Source organism: Falco punctatus, assembly GCF_963210335.1.
Source record: "Falco punctatus genome assembly, chromosome: 6".
In the NCBI taxonomy this organism is placed as follows: domain Eukaryota; kingdom Metazoa; phylum Chordata; class Aves; order Falconiformes; family Falconidae; genus Falco; species Falco punctatus.
The window spans coordinates 40,332,221-40,356,771 of NC_137585.1; the positions used below are offsets into that span (position 1 = coordinate 40,332,221).

A 24,551-nucleotide genomic window follows, 5' to 3' on the forward strand; every position below is an offset into this window, starting at 1 on the left:
AAAAAGCAGCCGAGGCTTTGTCTGCACAGACGGGTGCAGACAGTCATGCGTTTGATCTGCTTGCACACTGAGCTGTCTGAATGGAAGCCAGCTCAGGCCTGGAAGCCATAAAGACATGTTAATACATCGCTGTGCTGGAGCTCATAAGCCTTACCAGTGCTAAGGCTACTTTTGTTTCAGTAACCTCTCTATAACTGTTTTTTTAATGAAGTTGCTCCCATGGTTTGTTCCAACTGCTATATAAAATACTCTATTTTAACAGGACCACAAATCACATTCTCAAAGAGAGAAAGCATGAAATGTTTTATATGCTGCTGGATCTGCAAAGTGATCAGTAGTTATTATTATTTGGAAAGTTTTATTAGCTTCTGGTTCTACAGGTGGAAGAAAAAAAAGGAAAATTTAATGGAAGAGCCTGGTCTGATAGGAGTGTACAAAAGTGAGACAAACCTAGCAACCGTGACAGTTCTAGTAAACAGCTAGTGATAGTAGATAGTTTTCTGTTTGAAGTATCTGGAGGGATCGTAGCACATTGTATGACATGGCTGCTTTTAGTGCACTGGGTTAACAGCAGGCATGTCAGAGCAGCCACCCAGTGTCCAAAAATTCTGTACCCTGCCACAGCAATTCCTCTGAGTACCTCTGCACCAAGGGTAGGGATGGCAGGCAGGAAGAGACTGAGCATAGGAGCTTGGGGTTTCTTTATGAGGAGGCAGCATTAATCAAAAAAAAAAAAAAAATCACGGTAAAGGCAGGAAAGATGACAGAGTGAGTGTGATAAAAACAGAGAAAAAAAGATGTGAACTAAAAGAATAAAATGATATTGTCATAACATCCACAGGCCTCCCTTCTGGAAAGAACAGGCAGTAATTGTGAGGAGCTAAACTCAGCGTGCTGCAAACTCAGTCTCCAACTATCATCAATAATCTTGAGAAATTAGTCTGAAGGATAGAAATGAAACTGGCAGTATTTCAGAGGCAGAGTCGATGTCAGCTGTCATCCCATTGAGAGACATACCCTGTTAGGGCCTGTTAATGTTGCACTCTTGTCAGAGTGACATATAACATTCCGTGTTAAACAAGTGGCAGACAAGACAGCGTGGAGGCAAATTGTTCAGCAGATGGCACAGCCTACTTTACTTACCGTCTGAAGTTAGAATGCAAAGCCATTTTTTGCATTCATTCTCTCATTCTTTTCTGATTCTAGTTTGGGTACTGCTCAGCAACTTGCTTTGTTGTGGCCGTGGAGAAAAGAGGAACATCACAGTAAGCTTATAATAGAAGATATTTCAAGTAGAGCACTAATTGTGTGTGTATACATATGCATACATGTTGAGTGGAAGTTGCAGCAGGGTTGGATATAAGTTTCTGAGCCAGGGACTGAATACCTTGAGAGTATTACATCTGCAGATACCTGGTTTGAGCTGCGAACCACCTGTGGCTCGTTGTGTCTCCTTTCTTTCTAAAGCCTCACAATTTGTATACACACTAGACTTATAACATACACCCATATTCTTAATCCATGAAGGAGAAAATATTTCTTTGGGAGCTGGGAAAAGAACAGCTAAGCAACATGATAACCATTTTCTCTCACACAGAGTTCAATTTCCATCCTTCTGAAGTAAATTATTGTGTTGTCATTGACTTTGACGGTGTTGGACTGTGCTCTTATGAACCAATCAACTGATAGCTTAGGGGGGAAAAAAAGAGTCACCAGCCATCAGTTTGGGACAGTCTAAATGGAGTAACAATTTGAATCTGAATAGGTCTTCATATTGGTCACCTTCTAGATACTCCTGGTGCCATTTCCTAGTTACATTGGCTTTCATCCTCTAGCCCAAGAAAGAGACAGTGAAGGACAGGCTGTTGCTATGCAAAGTGACAGGCAGAGGAAAATGCCATCATTTGTTACTTAGTAAGGGTAGCATGGTGCTCTTCACACACAGACAAGATACAGTCTCTTCTGTAAGGAGTTTACAGGCTAACTAGAAGAGACAGCAGTGTTCAAACACCTCTCAGCCAGTCAGAAGAAATCCCAGTCTGAAATCCCGGTCAATGGTTTGGGAAGACTTAGTAAGGAAAAGTGGAACCAGTAGCAAATTCTAGTCCTGTAAAGTACTTTATGTTATGTACAAGGAGGAGAAAAAAGGAAAACCCCACCTTCACAGGTAGATTGTTCAAAGCCACAATGGGTAACCAAAAAGTATCCTGCCATACCTGACATTCTTGGGTGAAGCTTATCAACTTATGGGCTCACCCTCCAGCAGAATCCAACTCTATGTGTTACAAGACCAAAAAATCCCCAAACCCACTCAAACCCAAAAAACAAAAGAAACCACCAAAAAAATTAAGCCTGAGAGTATTTGATTAGTATGCAGTAGTTTAAGTTATGCCTGTCTAGATGTTTATTGATAATGTTCTGTGTTTGATAGGTTTTTTAGAAGACACCAATATACATATCAAAATCATGATTAAAACATCACAGGCATAAAACTCACTTCTCTAATAAGTCTCAGTTTAGTTTTCTTGAAGGGTCATGTAATATTGACTTTTTTATTGAAACTTTATATAGCTGACCACAAAATAATATTATTTCTTGTCACACATGGAAACATAGCTGTTGAGAGATAACATCTTGCCTTCTTTTATGTCCAAGATACAGGAGGTCTCTTTTACTGTGATATAGTGACTACTTTACAATTTAGCTTGCATTTCTAGCTCATTACTAATGGTTTCTCTTGAAAAAACAAACAAACAAAAAACCAAACCTGAAAGCACAGAGGATTGTTATTTGAATTCATGCCATTTTTATAACTGTGTCTGTTTATTTGATAGATGGCTTCTGTTTGCCAGTCTGATCTGTTGAATATTCCAGCTGGCAGATCCACTGTATTTCAGGTGTAAGTTTGTGTTTGTTACCTAAAATATCTACTAAGTTTGTATATAAATCTGAGGCTATTTTTTAAGCATCAGCTGGCAGTTTATGGAGTTGGAAAATTCTGATCCCTTTGTTATTTTACTGTGATTATAAGGGTATGTGTGTGTGTCTGCATGTGTGTGTGAGATGACAACACAGTTGTGAAAAAAATTATGGCAGAAATGGGCTTGGTTTTGGAAACACCTTTCGAAAATTTCTTCTTAAAACTTGGGAAAGTTCCTCGGTATCATTCATGGCTCATAAAGCATAGGAATGAAATAATGCATTTAATATTTGCAGGAATTTAGTTTGCCATTGAAATCATAGGTTGATTTTCAGTGGTGACATAACACTTAATGCACAATAAATCTACTTAGCAATGCTGTTATGCATTTGAGTTTTTCTCAGCAGTCCACAAACTCCTTGATTATTTCATGTGCAGAAATCCGATTTGGAACATGGTGATTTCTCTATTTATTCCTGGTAATAATAATCAGAATGCAGATATATTTCAGAGATTTTTAAGATACTGGTTCAAATATTGCTCTCATCTTAACAAATTACTTAATATAGATATTTATTTTAAAGTCCAGGGACCCCTCAAAGATTGGCATTTTCAGTGTGTAGGTATTATAAAATCTGTATCATGTAAAAAAAAATTCTATTTCCTTTTACCATCAAGAAAATTTGTGCGCCAATTTGACAGCTATGTTTTAACGAAAAGTTGTAACACAACTGCTTTCTACCTATGCCTGCTGCTGGAGCCGTAATTTCTATCTATTCCTCTTTCTTAGTCTTCACCTTGGTGGTACATTCCAGCTCATTATAAACTGCTCTGCAACCTGTCTGTTAATAATCAACTGCTGGTTTGCTGTTAATATGTTTCTGAACAACATGAAATGTATGAAAAAGAAAGGCAAATGGCAGTTGTAATTATTTTATAGTTTACAGGAAACAGCCTGAAACTGTGAGTTATTTTTACATGGGAAAATTTTGGAGAAGGATATTCACAAGTGATGATATAAATCTCCCTAGACTCTTGCTACAATTTAATGGGAAAGATAGACCTGACGTAGCTCTTCTAAATGACCCTCTGCCTTTTTGAATTGAATATAAAGGGAGAGATTAGCTTTATTAGGGTAATGTTGGCCTTTATGAACAACCGTTACAGGCATTAATAGGGATGAAAGAGAAATAGCCCACTAACAAGTGTGTAAGCCTCTTCAGAAAAGGTCTAAGTAGATCTTGTTTTTCTAAACTATTGTGAAAACCTTTATGTCCAGCAAAGCTACTTCAATGGCAGATGCTGTTTCCCAAAATGAGGTCATATAGAATGTAACAGGGATTATATTGATCTCCGGGGGTTTTAAGGCATTCTGTGTGGTTTTCCATTAATTAAGTAGGGCAATTAAAATAATCCTGTGAAGTTACATTTCACGTCAGCTCCAGTTTCCTTAACATGTTCTGTCCTTTCCAAAACCCACCACTACTCTCTTGGCAACTTGACAGGAGCTATTTGGACATTGTCACACTGAGTACTGAGAATACTGGATCTATACAGCAGACCTTTGAATGTTCTCAGGAACCAGTCTAAGAGTTTAACACAAGAAAAACCCCATGTGGCTGATGTGGAGCCACTACTACTGTGAAAGCCATTGGTGAATAGCAGAAACAGAGCAGAGGTGCCCAACCCCTTGTCCTGAATTTTTGTGGCAAAATCCCTTGAAAACATGAGCATAAACCTGTAAATAAAACTAAAAGTCCAAATACACAGATGAATGATAATGAAGGCAAATAATGTTACTAACTGTTTTCAGGTAAGGGAGCAAGGAAAGTAATCAAAAAGGAAAGAAGATTAGTTGTTTTATCTCAAGATTATCTGCAATCAGTTGTTGATAGAATCACAAAGGGTGTTTCAAAGCTGTGACTTAATTAAGGGATAATCCAGAATTATCACATTTAATTATTTTGTGAAGGTCATTATGTCTTCAGTCTTTTTCAGAAATATAAACACAGGCAAGCGGGCTATTAAATAAAAGAAAAAGAACAGGTTACTTTAAGGGATAAAATGGCACTGAGCAACCAATACTGATATATGTGAACAGCTGACTTCCTTCATTAGATCGACCATTTACAAACTAACTTGTCACATTCTTGAGCAGACAAAAGTACAAGTAATTAAACTGGTTTGTTCTGGATTGTTTTATGTAATCCAGTGTTTAAGAATGGTTGTTACTGGAGAATCAGTCTGATCTTCAATAATCTCTAGACTAGGCAATCAGTCATTTTACTTCACGTGTGATTAATGGCTAGTTTTAAGCAGGACTCATTTTCAGTACTACTTCTTTTCCCTCTCCCCTTTTAACATGGGAGTTAATTTAAAGGTTTTCAAATAAAGTAATCAGAATAACTTGTAAACCAATTATCATGAGATTCATGCTTTTATTTTTCTACCCAAATATTGGCTTTCAGCATCTCTTGGAAAGTCCCAAAGCAGTTCTAATGTTTATTTGCTTGTTCTCTTCTTGATGTCTCTCAGTATCACAACACATTTTTCTACTGAACATTAAAAAGCAACGTTAATCATCCAACAGTAAGGAGAAGAGATTCAGCTGGTATAAACAGGCTCCACTGACTTCAATAGAGCCATGATAATTTATGACATAAGAAGATCATGCAGTAAGTAGCCTATTAAATCTAAATGAAATGTATATTTAATTGCACATGGCATATGATTTATAGCACTATATGTTTTATGAAATTCTTGACATGATATCATTACTATTTGGCAAAAGATCTAAAATTTGTTGTTGGAAATTTGGCTTCATATCAGCCATAGCCAATGGATGTCTAAATAGGGTAAGTAAGTGGTAGTAGCAAATCTGTTAGTTTTGTTGCTTAATCTGTAGTAAATATAAAGTTTTTGTTGTACTATTATTTTAATGCTAGTAATAATGAAATACAATTTATTAAAAAATGCTTTTGAATTTCTTCTTGATTTAAATTTAGTTGAATGAACTGCTGATGCTCTGTTCTTCCTGACGAACCCTTTCAATATCGGAAGCCCAGTTCCTAAGAAAACCAAGGCCAGTAGTAAGTAGAAACAACAACCACTTTAATTTGCTTGTGTAATTACTGAAGTTGTATTGCAACATATTCCAAACACTTGCACAGTTCATTATTTTAACTGGACACCAATTTTTGTTCCACATCAGAATAACCACCTTAAATAGACACATAAAAGTGGGAGAGAAACATTAAGCTTTCTAAAATCAGGCCTCTGGTACCAGGATCTAAAATACAGTCATGAGAAGCAAATTGCTATTTGCAAAGCAAGAAACAACAGCCAGATTGTTTCTTCTTCACTTACTGTGCACAGTGTGTGTTGGCACTATATTGCAGTAGCTCAGAAATCTCAAACTGTCAGGAAAAACAAATCATGCCCTACAGACAGAATAGAAGGTTGAAGAAAAAGCACAAAAGGAAACCAGGAATTCATCTTCATTTAACAAAAGCATGCTATATTTGGCAACAGTGTGGTGGAATCTACTTCTCATTGATAAGTCACACATTCCCAGTTTGTCCTTTTTATACTGCTCTTCTCTCTTTTTTCAGCTTACAGTACTAAGCTTGATTTAATGGGCAGTGAAACAAAAAGGGAGGCACATCATTCACATTGATGCTTCTTGATTGCATTCTAGTATGGTTTTTTTTAAAATTCTCTTTCATATTAGGAAGTGAGAAGGTATTATGATTACCTAACAATCCTGCATTGTTTCTTATTTCTACATGTCTTTTCTGCATATTTTTAGGACAGTTTGGTTTTACAGAATGTTGTCTTCACTCTCAATTTTAAACAGTTACCATTTCTTCATTAGACTACTTTGTTTTTTATTAAATTTCCAGCAAAATTAATATTATCCTGAATATCACCAATTTGGAGATCTGAATCATCTATTATAGTAACTGGCTTGCGCCTCAGCATTATTCTGTCACTTCATAAAGCCAGGCCAATTTTTCATTGCTGTGGGGTTTTCTTTTTGAATTTTGTGCTCTGGATAAACTTGATTTTTTTTCCCTCTGCTCTTTATGTCTACGTACGATTTGGCATGTTTGCTGCTGTATCTAGATCTAGCACAGGCCAAACTATGTAGACAAAAAAATGACTGATCAATGCAATAGACTGAGGAACCCCATTTCGTGTGCCCAGTCTCCATAACAAACACACAGGAAGAGTCCAGTTCTTTGTGTCATACAAAACACTCAGCATGGCCACTGGGAAGCTGCCAAATACCTGAATTGTGACATGGGAGGATAGAGAGAACAGCCTACACCTAAAGCTTTGTGAATGAGCATCCATTCTGCAGTGCTGTGGGGAAGATCTTTCCTTTTCTCTTTGTTCAACCGCAGCCTGAAGTTTGGTCTTGTGCCCTTTCTTACAAGGAGCTAGGTGGTGCTCATGCTTTTTGGGTAAAGGAAGATAAGAACGTAATGCTGGTGCCAAGTCTTTCAAATTCATTCCTTTCTTGGGAGAGAATTGTGTGGGCAGGGGAAATGCTGGGAACCGCTCAACTGCAGGCTTTTAAAGCAGTATCAGATCCAAAATGAAGTTGCTGAGGAAGTTTTGTTTTGGGTTTTTTTTTCAAGCAGGAGTCTGGACCCTCGCTTAAAATTTCATCTGTTTTTTTCTTAACAGTAAGTTCAATGTTTTAAGTGAGCAACATGGATGATAAAAGACCCCGGCAAAGACAACAAAGTAACTTTTCCTGTTGTATATTCAAGACCTACATCTTCAGAACAGCTCTAAAGCTTTTTGCCTGGTTGGGCTCCCTCGCTGCCCTCAGCACAGGTTATTGCAGCATCCAGACTGTTCTGCAGATCCCCGGTGGTGCCAGGCTCAATGCTGCCAGTCTGGCACCATGCTCAGCACAGCAGGGAATTGACACCTAGAGATTCAGGGGGCTTTAAAGTTCACGTGAAGATGGACCCCATCATCTCCTATTGCTGCTGAGGACTATACCTAAAACTTGTTTAAGGACAAGTATGAATTTCTTCCAAAACAGAGCTGTAGGTCGAGACAAATGTAATGTTTTCCAGAGGAGTACTGACAGAGTTTTTGAATAAACAAACAACAGAAGCACATGTATAAGCTGCAAATTTAAACAACAGTGGTTGGTTTTCTGTCTGCTAAACTGTTTCCTCGATCTGCTCTTCTGGCCGGTCACTACAGTTCCATGATTGATTATTAAACCTGTGTGTTTCATGTAGTTTCTGTATACAATCTCTATTGTAAGTGTAACACACTACATGAAGTCATGGGCTGTTGTTGACTCTGCAAAAGCTGAGTGAGAAACCAGACAAACAAAAATTACCGTCTAACTTAAATTTTTAGTCCAGCTTATTCTTGTATACATAATTATGTTTTCCATCCAGCCTCTCTATGATCCAGTAGTACTTAATTTAAACCTTGTTTTTCCATGGGATGAAAATAATTTTCCTTTGAGGCAAATCCCTCCCATGTGGGGACCTAAAGGCCTGTCAGCCTGACGTCAGTGCTAGGGAAAGTAATGGAGCAGATCATCTTGATCACTGTCACACAGCATGTGCAGGACAACCAGGGGATCAGGGCCAACCAGCATGGGTTCATGAAAGGCAAGTCCTGCTTGGCAAACCTAGTCTCCTTCTACAAGATGACCCACCTAATGGATGAGGGAAAGGCTGTGGATGTTGCCTGCCTGGACGTTAGTAAAGCCTTTGACACTGTCCTACAGCATTCTTCTGGAGAAACTGGCTGCTCATGCCTTGGACGGGTGTATTTTACACTGGGTTAAAATCTGTCTGGATGGCCAAGCCCAAAGAGTGTCAGTAAATGGAGTTACATCCAGCTGGTGGCTGATCACAAGTGGTGTTCCCCAGGGCTCAGTACTGGGGCCAGTTCTGTGTAATACCCTTATCAGCGATCTGGATGAGAAGATTGAGTGCACCCTCAGTAAGTTTGCAGATGACACCATGTTGGGTGGGAGTGTTGATCTGTTTGAGGGTAGCAAGAATCTACAAAGGGATCTGGACAGACTGGATCAATGGGCTGAGGCCAACTGTGTGGAGAAGTGCTGGGTCCTGCACTTGGGTCACACAAACCCCAGGCAACACTACAGGCTTGGGGCAGAGTGGCTGGAAAGCTTTCTGGAGTAAAAGGACCTGGGGGTGCTGGCTGACAGCTGGGTGAACGTGAGCCAGCGGTGTGCCCAGGTGGCCAAGAAGGCCAACAGCATCCTGGCTTGTATCCAAAACGGTGTGGCCAGCAGGACAAGGGAAGTGACTGCTCCCCTGTACTTGGCACTGGTGAGGCCACACCTTGAATTCTGTGTTCTGTTTTGGACCCTTCACTTCAGGAGGGATGTAGAGGTGCTGAGCATGTCCAGAGAAGGGCAACGAGGCTGGTGAAGGGTCCAGAGCAAAAGCCTTACGAGGAGTGGCTGAGGGAACTGGGGTTGTTGAGCCTGGAGATGAGGAGGCTCAGGGGGTCCTTATTGCTCTCTACAGCTGCCTGAAAGGAGGTTGTAGCCAGGTGGGGGGTTGGTTTCTTCTTCCAAGTAACCAGGGACAGGACAAGAGGAAATGGCCTCAAGTTGTGCCGGGGGAGGTTTAGATTGGAGATTAGAAAAACTTTCTTCACTGAAAGGGTGGTCAAGCATTGGAACAGGCTGCCCAGGGATGTGGTAGAATCAGCATCCCTGGAGGAGTTTAAAAAACATGTTGATGTGACACTTAGGGACATGGTTTAGTGGTGGAATTTGCAGTCCTAGATTGATGGTTGGATTTGATTATCTCAATGGTCTTTTCCAACCTAAAGGTTTCTATGATTCTATGATCACTTTCAGATAGCTCCTTTTCCCTTCCTCTCTCTCCCTATCTTGCTGTCAGGACAGACATCTACTTAACCTCTTGTTTATTCATTTGATTTCCATGTTTGGAGTGCCAGCATCGGTGGAGGTTCCTGAAGAGTGGTGGGATGAACATTGGCTGGCAAGACCCTACCCTGCTCACCCCCAATTATGGAATGGGAGGGCTCAGCCAGGAAGGGGCAGCTCTTGGCTCTGGTCTTGCCATGATGTCCCTGAGACCCAGCAGTGAGACCTCCAGGAGCGGGGGATACTTTCACAGCTCTTATGATAGACCAGTAATCAACTGTTCATTCTTGCAGATCAAAAATATTGCAATCCAGTTGCCTGTCTTAAGTCTTGAATGCCTCACACTTGTGGGTCATTTAAATGATTTATTTTCTAGACTGTCATGAAAACGACACATCTTCTGTGTTTTCTAAATTATTGTTTCACAGTATGTATACATGATTGATGAGAGCAAATGCAAGCAATGGTGCTGGAGGTTTGCAGAAAGCTTCTGAATTAACCACTTGATCATTTTGGTCTGGATCACGATCTGGAAAACAGCAAATGAGCAACAAAGACCATCAAGAGTATGAAACAACTCCTGCATGAAAAACAACAAAGTCAGCAGTCATCAATCTAGAAAAGACATACTTGATGGATGGCAAGGGAAGTAATACAGATTTACAGATTCCTTAGTGGTATGCGAGGGTTCAACTCGCATACCACTTTAACTTTATCACAAGATGGAAGTGCAAATGAAATAAAACGGATGACAATGGGTTCAAAACAAAAGGACTCTTACTAAGTATAATGTGGATACTTAAATTTTACTTGGTGCTCAAGGAAGGACTGGATAAGTTCAAAGAAAAAAAAATAATTCATAGTTACTATCTACACAGGAACTCCATCTAGATCAGTAAGTCCCCAACTTGAAGATGACAGGAATTTGTAAGTGTTATGGGGAAGTACTGTTTTCATTTGTTCTTACAATCATCTCTAGATAATGGATAGGGCTACTGTTGAGGGGTACTGGCCTAGGCGGCACTTCAATTTAACCTAGTACACTATTCTTACTTTCTTACTTTCTATTGCTTTTTTATTTAAAGGATAGAATAAGAGACATTACAGAGCTGTAGGATACAGAAAAACTCCTAAACAGTGGTTCACCATAAATTAATTAAAAAAAAATAGACTCTTCCCTTAATAACTCCTGAATATTTTATGAGTTTTTGAGAATTCACAGTTTGGAATGGTGGAAACAGTCCAACAAAGAAAGTGTAACCACTCTGCCTTCTTATAAACACCCAGATTCAGGAAGACAGTTTGACTGGAGCGTATGATTTCAGATAGCTTATAGATTTTACAGTTCAAAGTAATGAGATTAAATGAGAAATAACTTCAGTGTCAGAAGTGACTTGGAGTTTGAATAATGGTGGTGCTGAAGTAGAAAAAAAAATCATCTGTCTGGTACAAAAAAAAAAAGGTCTGCAATGTGCAATGGCAATATTGCCAGAATTAAATGGAGAAGAGAGGTTCTGTGATATTTCTGTGTAACAGCTTATCCTTCTTCCCTCTTTTATTCTTGAAATATATCTGAGTTTCCTCCTGTTCATTGCTACCTCTCTGCAGGACTCTGATAGAGTGCCTTAACAGTCTCCCTGTTATCCCTCTGAACTAGATACATTATTTACATTATTTACATAAAAAATAAGACCGTTTATTTTCTGTATGTGCTTTTAATTTACTGCTTTTTGAATGCATAGTAAACAATACTGCATGGTTGTTTCCCCTGCTGTAACTATATTGGTATAATTTTATTTTTGTCTTTTAAACTGTTTCTATGTACTTCTCACTATAACTTTTCATTCTGAAGAATAACTACCAAAGATTTAGAAAAAATGCAACTGTCACAAATGCAACTAAATCATAAATGAATGAAAGCTTAGTTAAAAGTCAAATGTATTTTAAATATCATACTCTGCTTTCTTAGATAGTAAATATGCATTTTGATGAAAGTAAAATGAGTGAAACAGTTACTTGCTGAGTGAGGCAACCCTTTCTAGAGAATCTTTGGTCTAAAACTCTAAAATAATTAAATTAAATCAAATCACATTAAATTAAATTAAATTCTACTAGGTGCCTAATATGATTGTGGTTCACACTTAGGAATTAATACTCTGTGTATCACTTGTCAATAAAGACAATATATAGTTACATATAAACTTGTCATTTCAGATTTGCTTTTGCCAGAAATATTGCATATTACTCATTACTGAATGCTGAAAACAGCACCGTCAGAGGGGATGGCTGAGGTTTTTCCCAGAATGGAGTTAAGCAGAACACTGATCATGTGTACTTCTACAGCTTTTGAAGGGATGCTCACTGAATGATTACTCATTGCATGGGGCATTTTAAGGAGCAAGGCCGGTCCAGATTAGCCCCAAATGGGCCCTTTATACTTACTTCTACATCTGTAACACAACTGCAAGCCAAAAAAAAGCATTGCATAAACCCAATTATTGTTTGAGGTGTACATTGCAATGAAACAATTCAGACATTTAGGAAGTATTAATTCTTGCAGTCTAAAAGCAGGAGGACAAATCACCTTCCTGTGCTTTTCAGAAGTCTGTGAGGGAAAAGAGGGTCTTGTCCAGAATAAGGAGTTTTTAAGATGCAATGGTGCTGATTGCTAAAGTGAGTGTAAACCAGCTTCTTGTACTGTGATTACACTTTTATCTCTGCAAGCTAACTGTTAGGGCAAAAGTCAGCATTTGTATGTCTGTCTGAGCATTGAAAATGTGTAAATGTAATTGATATTTACAATTATTGCAAGTGCAGGATTGTGACCATAAAACTAGAGTTCTTCTGAAACACTTAGTCCAGCAAGAAATTTGTTATATGAAATATAGCACATCTCACACCTTCTCATAGAATGCACAATTGAAGGGTTCCTAGCAGATATTTTACTGGAATAATGCTTGACTATCAATGTCAGGCCCTAAATGATGCAGTGGAGGGTGGTCCAAATTTAAGGACATTTAAAAGCTGCAGTCTTGTACCATTTAAGATAAATGTTTGGGGTTTTTCAATAGGAAGAAGAATTATCCACATTTTTTCTTTAAATAGCTAAGATTTTTTAATATTGTCAACAGTTTCCCATAATATTTCATGACAGAAAATGTAAATCCAAAGCTATTGTGTTTATCCATGTGCAGGTACTCTGATAGATTTGTGAATCAATAAGTAGATGTTCGTCAAAGGAAAAAACTTTGAGAATTTATGCTTAACATGGTGAATAATATTAGTAAAAAACAAAAAAAAGCCCCCCCTCCCCCAATAATAAATAACAGTGTTTCATTTTGTCAATTTAAAAAGGAATTGTTTGGGAGTTTGCTTCAGAATCCATTTTCACTTCAGAATGGTATTTCAAGAGTAAATGACACTCTGTTTGTTTAAAAACTAATAGTAAAAACGAAAAGCTAGCAAGCTTCCAGACCCAAATGAGTTACTTCTATAGGTAAAATAAAGAGTTTTGCTAAATCCAAATCAATATGTTGGGTTTTTACAGCCCTGAGGCTTCCCCGTGGGGCACTAAGGCAGATGTTCTCAGACCGGGGCTGCCACCAGCGGAGGGTTCTGTCCCCACAGGCGATCACTGGTCACACAACACAGTTTGGGACAGCACTTAGGGCTGAAAACCAGCAGATGATGGATGTTGAAGGAAGTCACCTTTCTGAGAGAAGCTGGGCAGGCATCTTCCGAGCAAATGCTTTCTCTTAAAAAATGATAATTTGTCAAGACTAATATTTTTACTGGAATTGTATGTTTGAAGAAAAAAAATCAAAGCTGCCTGAAGTTTCTTGTCAAGGAAAATTCTTGAATAGTCCAGTGGTTAGGCAGGATGTGGGAGACATAGATTAAAATCCTTATTTTAGTTTTTATTCTTTGTAGTCCAAAGAAGATTTAATTATTTATGGAAAGTGGGACAGTTCAAACAAGTGAAGTAGAGTTACTGAATTAAGACTGAGGACTAAACCCTGGATTTCATACAAGGCAGTCTCCTGACTATTTATAGGTGGGGGAAAAAAGGGGTTTAGTGCAGATCAAGAATTTCTGAAATCTTTCCTTGCCCTTATAAGAAGCAAAACCAATTCTGTTTTTTATCTGGCTGAGATCCAGGTCTAAGTGGAACTATGCTGGACTGAACCTCTAACTCAGAGCTTTCAGTGTGGTATTACTAGAATGAAACATTTTTGCTGTGTCCAAAAATGGGATGTAACAGGGCAGTAAGGAGAACTTTGTCAGGAGAGTATCATCAGTCATCTATTTTAAAATTGCTTTGCTTCACAGGTCACAAAATACTGTGGATGAGAAAGAGTTAAAAATACTTTTGTAAAGTTTCAGTTGGGCAAGGAATACATCTGTTAGTGCAGCCAGAAGTTATTTCTTTTTTCCAATACTGTTGTAACTTATTTCGGCTTAAATCAATATTTCTCTGGGAAAATAAATCTTCTATTTCCACTATAGAAAGTTTATTTGTGCAGGGTAGAAAATAGCATTTGTTTTGTACTTTGAAGGCCCCAGTGGGGATTCTAGATGTATAATTAATATATTTTATTTATTATACTTTCTTCTACCTGAAAAAAAAAAAAAAAAGGTGGGGATGGGGGTGGGGGAGAGGGAGAGAAAGAGAGGCAGAGAGAGAGAAAGAGAGAGAAAAAAAGAGAAATAAAGCTTAATATATTGAAATGTGTGGGAAAAGTGCTGAAAAGGACATTAAAGATATCAACAATCAGCAGTTTCAGGTTAGTCTTGGAATATTTAACAATAGCAGGAGGATGAGAAGATAAATGACCCAGGAAAATCAAGGAAGAGAAAACATTGGATTCAGCAGCTGCAGCTTTCTAAGTCCTGTAAGTAATTCCTTCTTTTACAGCCCGAGGTTGTGGTGGTGAATCTGAAATAATAGGAAAATAATTTTTGGTTTGTTTTTAGAAGAAATTACTTGCAAAATGGGGATTGAATGTATTTAGAGAAGATGGCACTACAAACCCTGTTAAGCAAGCCGAAACAGAGCAGGACTGGTAAAAACAATCCCACGAGTGCATATCGCACACCAGGAGAAAGGAAGGGGCTACATTCTTCCATGCCACTAAGCTGGCAGTGGTCACGTTCAGTCACACACTGATCATCTTTTCTGGATGATCTTACAAGCTTGCCACAAAAGTGTTGAGTATATAACTGCAGCTTTAGATTTTCACACAGCACAGAAAGCAGGCAGGCATTTGATTGGAATTCTTCAGTCAATCCTCTGCTATGATAAATGAGCTACGACTAAAGTCAAAGCACTGAAACACATCGTTTGTGAGAATTTACCAGCTGAGAGGAAAATTTTGATTCAAAGCAGCCTAGCGTGAAGTAGTCTGTGTAGACAGCACAGTCACAAACCCCTCTGCTTTGACTTGGTAGTCTTGGCCAAGGAGAAAATTTGAAGCGCTAAGAGACAACATATTTTCTTTAGTAATATAAGCTATTTTACAGCACTGTGTGTTGATAATATCTTGTCTGCTGGTTACTTTATCACATTGCATTGGCCTGAAGAATGCTGTTCATTACCCTGACTACTTTGATTTGTGTAATATGCACTACTTTATTTGTACTGCAAGAATTAGTGTTAACATAGTCAATATCATGACACCAGAAGTGACACCAGTACTCCTCAATTTTCTTTACTGTAAGGCTTCTAGGGTTACATTTACTTGGGCCAAATAAATGCTGCTTCATCATATCACATCTGACATACTTTAAATTTACTCACCTTAACATGATTACTTCTATGCTGGGTGCAAGAAATTATTATTCCACTCAAGATCTTGGAAAGCCCATGGACACCAGTATATTCTGGTCATTCATACCTTGAGCACCTCACCTTTCTCTCCCTCTGGCTTTCTGCTAACATTTTTCTTGTCCTTTAACTGAATTGAACTAATATACTCCATGTAATAATGTATGAGTTTTATTTGCAAGGACAAGAGGTTCTTTCTGTTCTTCACATTCAGAGTTCATGTTAGAGAAAGAGTCTGAGTGACCAAGATTTGTTTGTGGATTTGTGTGGCATTAAAAGTATTTGAAGCTTCCTAATATGAGTGTGAATATTTCTAGAAACTCCAATTAAATCTCAAATTCTGCTATGCATCCATCACCAATTTGCTATTGTTTCGAAACCAGAACAGGTGCAGGAGGTGCAGTATATGCTTATATGCACAAAGATCTGTATTTCTGTCAATCAAAGCAATGATGTGAGAAGCATGTACTGTCAGTTTGGTCTACTGAACCCGATACTTAGAAGGTTCTTACATGAGCATTCAGATTTTTCTCATTACTGATGTGAAATGTAACAGATTATATTGATCTACCACAATTTTTCACATAGAAATTGCTTTTTCTAAGTGGCTTTAGGCATGATATAAAGGGATGCATTAAATGGACATCAGAACCATATCTATGCCATGCCAGCTACTGGGTCTAGTTGCTGCCAAGTCATCCTTCCCATGCAATTTCAACAATTTTGGAGATTAGATTATGCTGAGAGCACTGTTTATTTATACTTCCCTGAAATGCATGGAGCAGCCTATGTTTCCTTGATTATTTTTGTATGTATTTACTTGGTTGAACCTGTTTGAAAACCTGATGGTTTCTTATTTCATGTCACACACAACTCCAGTTTCATCATTCGCCAAGCAGAGATGTTTTCAGCATTTTGTGCAAAATAGGAAATGTCATTTGCCTTTCTCACTTTTGGTTTATTACTTGATTCACCAGGGTTATCAAAGGTGCGAACAAATAACTTGCTTGTGCCTCACACTGCATTTCTTAAGAATTCATATTTCTTTTTTGTTTAGCAAACTATCAGATGTCACGATGATCTTCATAATCTATGATGTTTTCTCAGGAAATTAGAGTTAAGACAATCATGCTATTTGCTTTGTCTATTTAGGAAGGTGATTAATGAGTGTGACATTTACCCTGACTTTTACGCTCTTTAAAGATCTTAATAATGAACTTCATTTTTGGAGACTCCAGCTGGAACTAGCAGTATTGGGGACTAAATTAAGTAGACTCCAGTTTTCCTGAGAGTTTTTCTGAACCACAGAGTCCTGTTGCTACTGATACTATCAAGGCCCCAGAGAAGGTACAAACGTGCTTTGAAGTTCACTAGTTCCCTAGGTGCTGAGAGATTTATGATGATTTTTGAGTTCGTTGAAGATGCTAATGTTCTGCCTCAAATTAAAGTCAAATTATTTGAAACTTCTAGGAAGCCACTGCTGAAGCATCTTCCACACTTGAAATGTGGCTGAAGTTAGCCAAGATATGAATTTTGGAAGGCAGACAGGCTCATCTACCCCACAAAGATGCCTTTTTAAAACAAGCATGCCTTACTTGGAAAGAGTTTCTCCAGAGGAATTTGGTAGTAGACATTGCGGTGTTGCTTCTGAGCCACTTTGTCATGCAACAAAGCTGGAAACCACATTATGGCAGAGTTGCCATTATTTGTACTATTGGTTAGTACCACAATGTTTAAGGGCAATTCTAGGAAGTCACAGTAGTCTTTTTCAAAAATTGTACCTTGAGGTGTACAAACGGAGAAGTTTCACTTTTGAAAAAGAATTAAGTCCTGGTTTCCATTTAGTTACAAACATTACTAAGAGACAAGTGGGTCCTTCTCCTGCACATCTTTCCTTGACGCCCATCTCATATGTGGATGGAAATGAGGTTAAGTTTGATGCAACCTCTAAAACGCTAGTTCTGCAATATAAATTTGGTGAATCTAGCTTTGGGACAGTTAACACAGGATCAAACATGCACAACTCAAAATGCTGGTGTAGGATAAACTTGTGCTGGACCTAATTTTGTAACATATTTTTTTGACAAATCAACTTTGACGTAACAGTGGTATTGTCTGTCTGTTCCACTATTCTGGCTGAGATACTGGCCAAAATATACTTTGGTTAGTTCTATGAAAATATGATGTGGTATCAAGGTTTAATTTATACTTTTGGGTGCACAAATCTAGTATAAACAGTTTTGAAAATACAGACCCAGCCAGGACACATCTAGGATATAATGGTCTTCACACACTGTGATAGTAGCATTTAATTATTTTTCTGCTCTAAACTTAAGTAAATCTTAAAAACTGTTGAATAAAATCATACTATGCTAGTATTAATTATCAATTATTAAGTCATTGCAGGTGTCTCCTATAGCTGGCCACTAGTAACAGCAAAGTTTCTTTCCTAATCTTTCAGGTTGGAAACAGGTGGGTACTTTCAGAACGCCCTCACAACGTCCTTACTATGAGTTCACAATAGTGTGTTAAACTTAAAATTTTTATAAAGAAGAGAGGATGAAAGTCAACAGAGTTGTTCCTTCCTTTTTAATATTCATATCAGATCAGGAAAAAACACTGAAATCAGTTTAGTCAGCTGTCAGGTGAAAACAAGATGTCAGACAATAACAGAGTATGTGCTTATGCTGGGGAGCCATGACTGTAGTTGTAGAGTTACTCAGCCTGGTGCTGGAGATCATGCTTTGCTGGTGAGCAGATGCACAAGAAGCTGGGAGGGAACATATCCAGGATAGCTGACCCAAACTAGTCAAAGGGATATGCCATACCATGAAATGTCATGCTCAGCATATAAAGTTAAAAAATTACTGCATATTTTAGGCTCTGAATTAGCCATGATATTGAGATTTTTTTGTAGCTTCTTTTTTTTCTTGTTTTTCCTGAAAACAAGCAAAAGGAGTCTATAACTACCCTTTGTGCTTTCATGACTGCTTGTGCTGGTTTTGGCTGAGGTAGAATTAATTTTCTTCATAATGGCTAGTATACGGCTATGTTTTGGATTTGTGCTGGAAACTCAAATTTGTGTTGATAATGCAGGGATGTTTTAGTTATTGCCGAGCAGTGCCCACACAATGCCAAGGCCTTTCCTGCTTCTCACACCACGCCACTGGTGAGCAGGCTGGGGGTGCACAAGAAGTTGGGAGGGGACATAGCTGGGACAGCTGATGCCTGACTGACCGAAGGGGTGTGCCATGCCATATGATGTCACACTTAACATATAAAGCTGAGGGAAGTGGAAGGAATGGGGAACATTCAGAGTGATGGTGTTTGTCTTCTCAAGTAACTGTTATGCGTGATGGAGCCCTGCTTTCCTGGAGGTGGCTGAACACCTGCATGCTGATGGGAAGTAGCAAGTGAATTCCTTGCTTTGATTTGCTTATGTATGTGTCTTTTGCTTTACCTATTAAACTGTCTTTATGTCAACTCATGAGCTTTTTTTAGTTTTACTCTTCCGGTTCTCTCCTCCATCCCACTGAGAGGGAGCGAGGGAGCAGTGGCTGTATTGAGCTTAGTTGCCTGCTGCGCTTAAACTATGATACTGCTTCATCTAAAATTTGTTTCTTATAGCATCCTCATTTTGGATTTTCTTCTTATGTATTTCTTTTTTCCCTTGTTCATCATCTTCACTTCCCTATCTTCCTTATCTGCCCATGTAAATAAATTCTGGATGCAGCGTTTGCTGCAGCAGAATCCCACTGATGCAGTGTTTACTGCAAAGAATTCCACTATTATTTACCTCTCTCCTCCAGTCACTTGCTCAATTTCCAGACTCTCCTCCACCTAAGAATTTGGCTTTTTTTTGATAGGTTTTGCGACAGTGAAAAACCTACTGTATAAGAATTTTCAGCATTAATATTTCAGCTGTTTTCATTACTTATAGTAAATGAAAAAGAAATATCAACTCAGATTGTTGAAATATGCTAAAAAATCTGTTGAGAGCAGATGATAGCATTTTTTCCTGTTTTGTTTCTCTTACCTTTTCTTATTAACAGGCAGTAAAACTGACAGACTAAATTTTAGCTGTAAGGAAAAAAATGAATGTAGATCTTATTTTCAAAACATTTAGTACACATGAATAAGCATTTGTAATTGTCCTGAATATAACAGCACAGAACTCTTTATTGTGTTTACCCTATATATCTCATCACAGAAATAAAAAAAGATGAGACAAGGAAAACCATAGAAATAAGGGGAATATAGCTTTAGAGTAACTATGGAATTCCCATCACAGGGATAACTATCTTCTTCACTTGTTTTAACTTGCAAAAGTAATAGTTTTTAATGTATTTAAAAAACATGGATTAGTAACTAAAACAGTTAAGACATGCAGTGTAGGCTCTAGACATGCATAAAAGAAATAGTGCAAATGGATATAACAGAAGCTGCTTTATAATACAGTGGCTTTTTCTGTTTTGGTTTGGGGTTTTTCTCAGCACAGGATCTTTTTCCTTGTTCTATCTCCTCTTTACCTTGGTTTTAAGACAGAAGGCTATAAAAGATTATAAAAACGTACAGCTGTAAAGTGACCAAATACATTTGAAGTAGCATGTGTTATTAGCTTTCAGATGCAAAAGCCAAAGTGGTCAAGGAATGTTTATCGTTCTATAAAAGATGAGTTGTTCCAGTGCAAACAGGCTACACCCACTAACCATTAAGAACTGCTTCTTTCAACTTGTCCCTGGAATGTCATGTAGATGTATTAGGAACGCTTCTATTTTTGATTACTTAATTTGCCAGCTGGAAAATAATTTTATTACTTTGTATGGTCCAAAAAATATTTCCTTGATCAGGGACAGTGAGTTTGTATAATAAGAAATACAACAGAAACACTATCTAAGCCTATTAAACTGCTCAAACTCGTAAAGACTGTCTTCCCATGTAATATGTTGTTATGCTATAGCTATTTATTTTTTCTATAGACCACAGTGGAGAAGCTGTTTCTTAGCTGAGAACTTTGTCATAGCTAGTGTTCATGATTCCTCAAGTCTATGTCAATGTGCCACCCATCTCACTGTACCAAGTGTCAAGATAGACATTCATAAGTGTCTGGGTTTTCCTATATTGTAAAAATCAGAGCCTTTAGGGGGAAAAATACCCCAAAACCCAAATCCTAAACCAGAAACAAAAACAATTTTTAGATTAATTTTAAATGGATAGAACTATTGCCTTTTTTCAAAACTAAAGCAATCAAGGCCACGATGTCTGTGAACATCAACAACTTTTGGTCCTTGCTAAGCTGTCTTCAGGAGTATTCAAGAGGAAGATTTTCAGGTACTTCTTATTTACAAACAGCTGTATAATCATCTGTGGAAGTCTCCTCAATGAAGCAGTCTCTTGGAAATATTACTATGAAATGATAAGATTTAGAGTAAAATCTGTGCCTACAGAGGATGTAAGATATTTCTACATCTCATTCTTGTTAAATGCAAAAACATGAAGATACTTGGACTTCCTGAAAAAAAAAAGAATTAGATTCAAGAAAAGTCTTTCTCAGCGTTCTCATGTGTCTGAATTACAAAAACATTCCTTTCAGAGCTTTAGAAAGAAGGAATTTTTAAGTGGAAGTAATATTGCTTGAAGCTGGATATTTTTTGTTGTTCTTGTTGTTGGTTTAGGATTTTTTCTTATTTGTTCCTTATAGACTGTTCAGTATAAGTAAGACCAATTACTAGATGAAAAGACTGTTTCAAAGACAACCCTTTGGGTATGTAAGGGGTTGATATTGGAAGGATGTTTTGGTGGAACACTGAGTTTTCCTAAATGGCATTAAATAAATAAATAAATAAATAGATGGATAGGACGGTGAACACTGGAGCTAATCAAGCCTCTTCTGCTGAATTTGGATGAAAATTACATGGCAGTTATTACCTGGGGATGGACAAACACCTGAATAGGCAGACACAGTGCTTTTGGAAGTTTTACTTTAAAAGGAAATGATCTTTAAAAAAAACCTGTCAAAAGTTACTATACATAAGAAAAGAAAAAGTGCTGGTACTGCCATTGGCATCTGCAATTTTCAGGAATACTTAGAATTTTTCAAATTATCCACAAAAGTGGACTTCCAGATGTGGATATTTTATTTTCATTATTCCTCTAATACCCAATAGTTTTGCTGTGGGTTTTTTTTCTTTGTTTGGTTGTTGGGTTTGGTTGGGGTTTTTTTTTCATGTTTTGGCTTTCTTTATTACATCAGATGCATGTGAGGGCAAACAATCAGCAGTCTTTGTGGGCAGGAAGAAGTAGCTCTCCAGGGGAAGTGGACTCCTGTAAACTGCAGTGACCTGTTTGCTCAAAAGAATGGATTTGGCAGAGTGTGAGGGACATTTCTCAATGTGCATGCAAAACGGTTAGAACTAATTGTACAGGCACTTCAAAAGTGCTCTTTTAAGAATGGTGATGTTTTATTTGTTTATGAGAAAAGTGAACATTTATAGCTAAAGATTTAAGGTGGGTTGGGTTTCTGCTTCGTGTAATTACCATTTGAATACAGAAAGGCTATTAGTTTCTCTGAGTTCTGCCATGTAAGCACTGGCTGTGGTCTGACAAATATAACTTCTTAATGGTTTGATATTGAAATCCGAGGATTTATTCTCTGGAATTAGCAATTTATATTCTGTGTGGCTGCTACAGTAGTTGCTGCATTTAAATTATTTATGCAAAGAAAAAGTACTGTTGTGTTCTTTAATACAAATCACACAAATCACATGCTCAACAAGGGTAGAGTTTTCCCTCTGATATTCTGCTCCATTTTCGAGAGTATATCTTTATCTTGTCCCTGGCTGCATACTGTGATGAAGATGAATTGAGATCACACAGCACTGCACCTTTCATTGACTCTAGAAACACTATCGGCTTTGTGTAGAGACAGAGAATCTACCAGCAGCAGAGAATTCCCCTGCAGTCAGTCTTTAGTACTTCTTGCAGACCAGAGAACCAAATCCTTCAGGGAGTGAAATGAAGTTCAGAAGAGCGTGATGTGTGCCTGGCAATACAAATCTGCTTTTGAGAGGAAGAGAAGATCTGAAGAGGAATCTTTGTAGTTTCCCATGAAAAAAGAAAAATGTAACAACATGGACAGCTCTTTAAGAACAAGTTGGATAGAAGTAATGCTTGTAGAAGTAGGCAAATAACAAACAGACTCTCAATTTTCCAGAATGGTTACTTGGTTTGGCATGCTAAATTCTTCAAGCAGAGGAAAATCACTGCCATCTGTAGATCAGTCACTCCCACAGTTTCATACATATCCACTTATAATTCTATTTATTTCTAAAAGCCTTAAATACAATTCTTCCTGGATAAATGGCATCAGCCATATATAAATAAGAACAGAATCTCTCCCATGAAAGTACAGCTTCTTTATACATTTTCCCACACTCTGTGCTCTAGGCTGATCAGTTAGTAACAATTTGTATTATTTTTAGATTTTTTTTAGATCAAATCTAAGTAAAATTTTGACATACATGATTGGTTTACTCTTTCATGTATGGTCTGACATAAAATTAGCTTTTATACTTCACTAATTTGAAATTTGTCCTAAAATTTGCACAAGTTGATGGTTTGCTGTCACCTCTTTTGTACAGTCTCTTTAGAAATGTTTCCTCCCTCTTTATTTAAAAAAATGTACTATCATCTTCTTTTAAAAAAATTCTTCAGTTCTTGCTCTTTCTGTGGGATCTGTTGCAGTGACGTGCGGAATTAGACTCCATAACTCGAAAGTTATGAAGTAGGTATGTTTATTGCGCGCAGATGCACGGGGGATCGCTCCTCCACAAGCGTGCATACCCGAAGTAACGAACCATCCCACATTTATACAATGAAACAAATGAATATTCAATTAACGCCTATACATATTCGTTACCTAAACCCCGCTTCGTATGTTAATTAGCTTATCAGTCCGTTTCCTGGAATGTGGTGGTCTTGCAGGTTTGTAGGTGATTCATGTTCTTGTGACCATCCGATCTTCTCCAGCAAGGGGACTTAGCACTCCCTCCCTCTAGATAGCCTTGAAATGTCTCTCATCCTTTTCTCATTCTTTTTTAAATAGCCCCTTTGTTAGAGGAAGAAGGGCAGGCATCTCCCCGTCTCCCCTTTGTTAGAGGAAGAAGGGCAGGCGTCTCCTCAAAACTGTAGTTGTCTCCTCAAAGCTGTGTGCCTATGTGACCAGACCAGACACCGCACCCATGACTAGTCACCATACCCACATTCCTTGAGCAGACATATACAATCACAATCGATGTCCATTGTCCCCATTTCACACTATTTCTCCATATCAGCAGGATAGGAGCATCATAAGGCTAAGACTAAGACTAAGTGTTTCTGACCAAGTTTATGTTGCCAAATCTCTCTGCTGTGGTCTGGTCCTCTCCGGCTCTGTCCCACTGCAAAAAGCTCCCAAGCCCTGAGTGAGCACAAATGAATGTCTTCTCAGCTGTAACTGCTACCTGTTTGGTACCTGGTGCTCCACTACTGTTCCTGACAGCATGAATCTAGTTACACTGCTAAGTTTGTTTCAGTCATGTAAATATCTTTCCTCAATATTTCTTTTTTGCATTTTGTTTCCCATATATTATCAAAGTTTTATCTATATGACTAGAAATCCTAAGCTGTAATAGTCTCTGTTGGTATGATATGGAGAAATAGTGTGAAATGGGGACAATGGACACCGACTGTGATTGTATATGTCTGCTCAGGAATGTGGGTATGGTGACTGGTCATGGGTGCGGGTGTCTGGTCACATAGGCACACAGCTTTGAGGAGACGACTACAGTTTTGAGGAGACGCCTGCCCCTCTTCCTCTAACAAAGGGGCTATTTAAAAAAGAATGAGAAAAGGATGAGAGA

At 38.0% G+C, this 24,551-nt stretch overlaps 1 protein-coding gene and 1 long non-coding RNA gene across 2 annotated transcripts in view; one reads left to right on the forward strand and one right to left on the reverse strand.

Moving 5' to 3' along the window:
* Positions 1 to 23,344, forward strand: part of TMTC2 (transmembrane O-mannosyltransferase targeting cadherins 2) — a 375,978-nt gene extending 352,634 nt beyond the window's left edge. Inside the window, exon 15 of the mRNA XM_080393255.1 lies at positions 1 to 23,344. This exon is cut by the window's left edge and continues 19,951 nt beyond it. The gene's annotated coding sequence lies outside the window, so the exon portion shown is untranslated.
* LOC308066250 overlaps positions 1 to 24,551 on the reverse strand; it is a 600,281-nt gene that overhangs the window by 574,914 nt on the left and 816 nt on the right. The gene's annotated exons all lie outside the window — the stretch shown is intronic.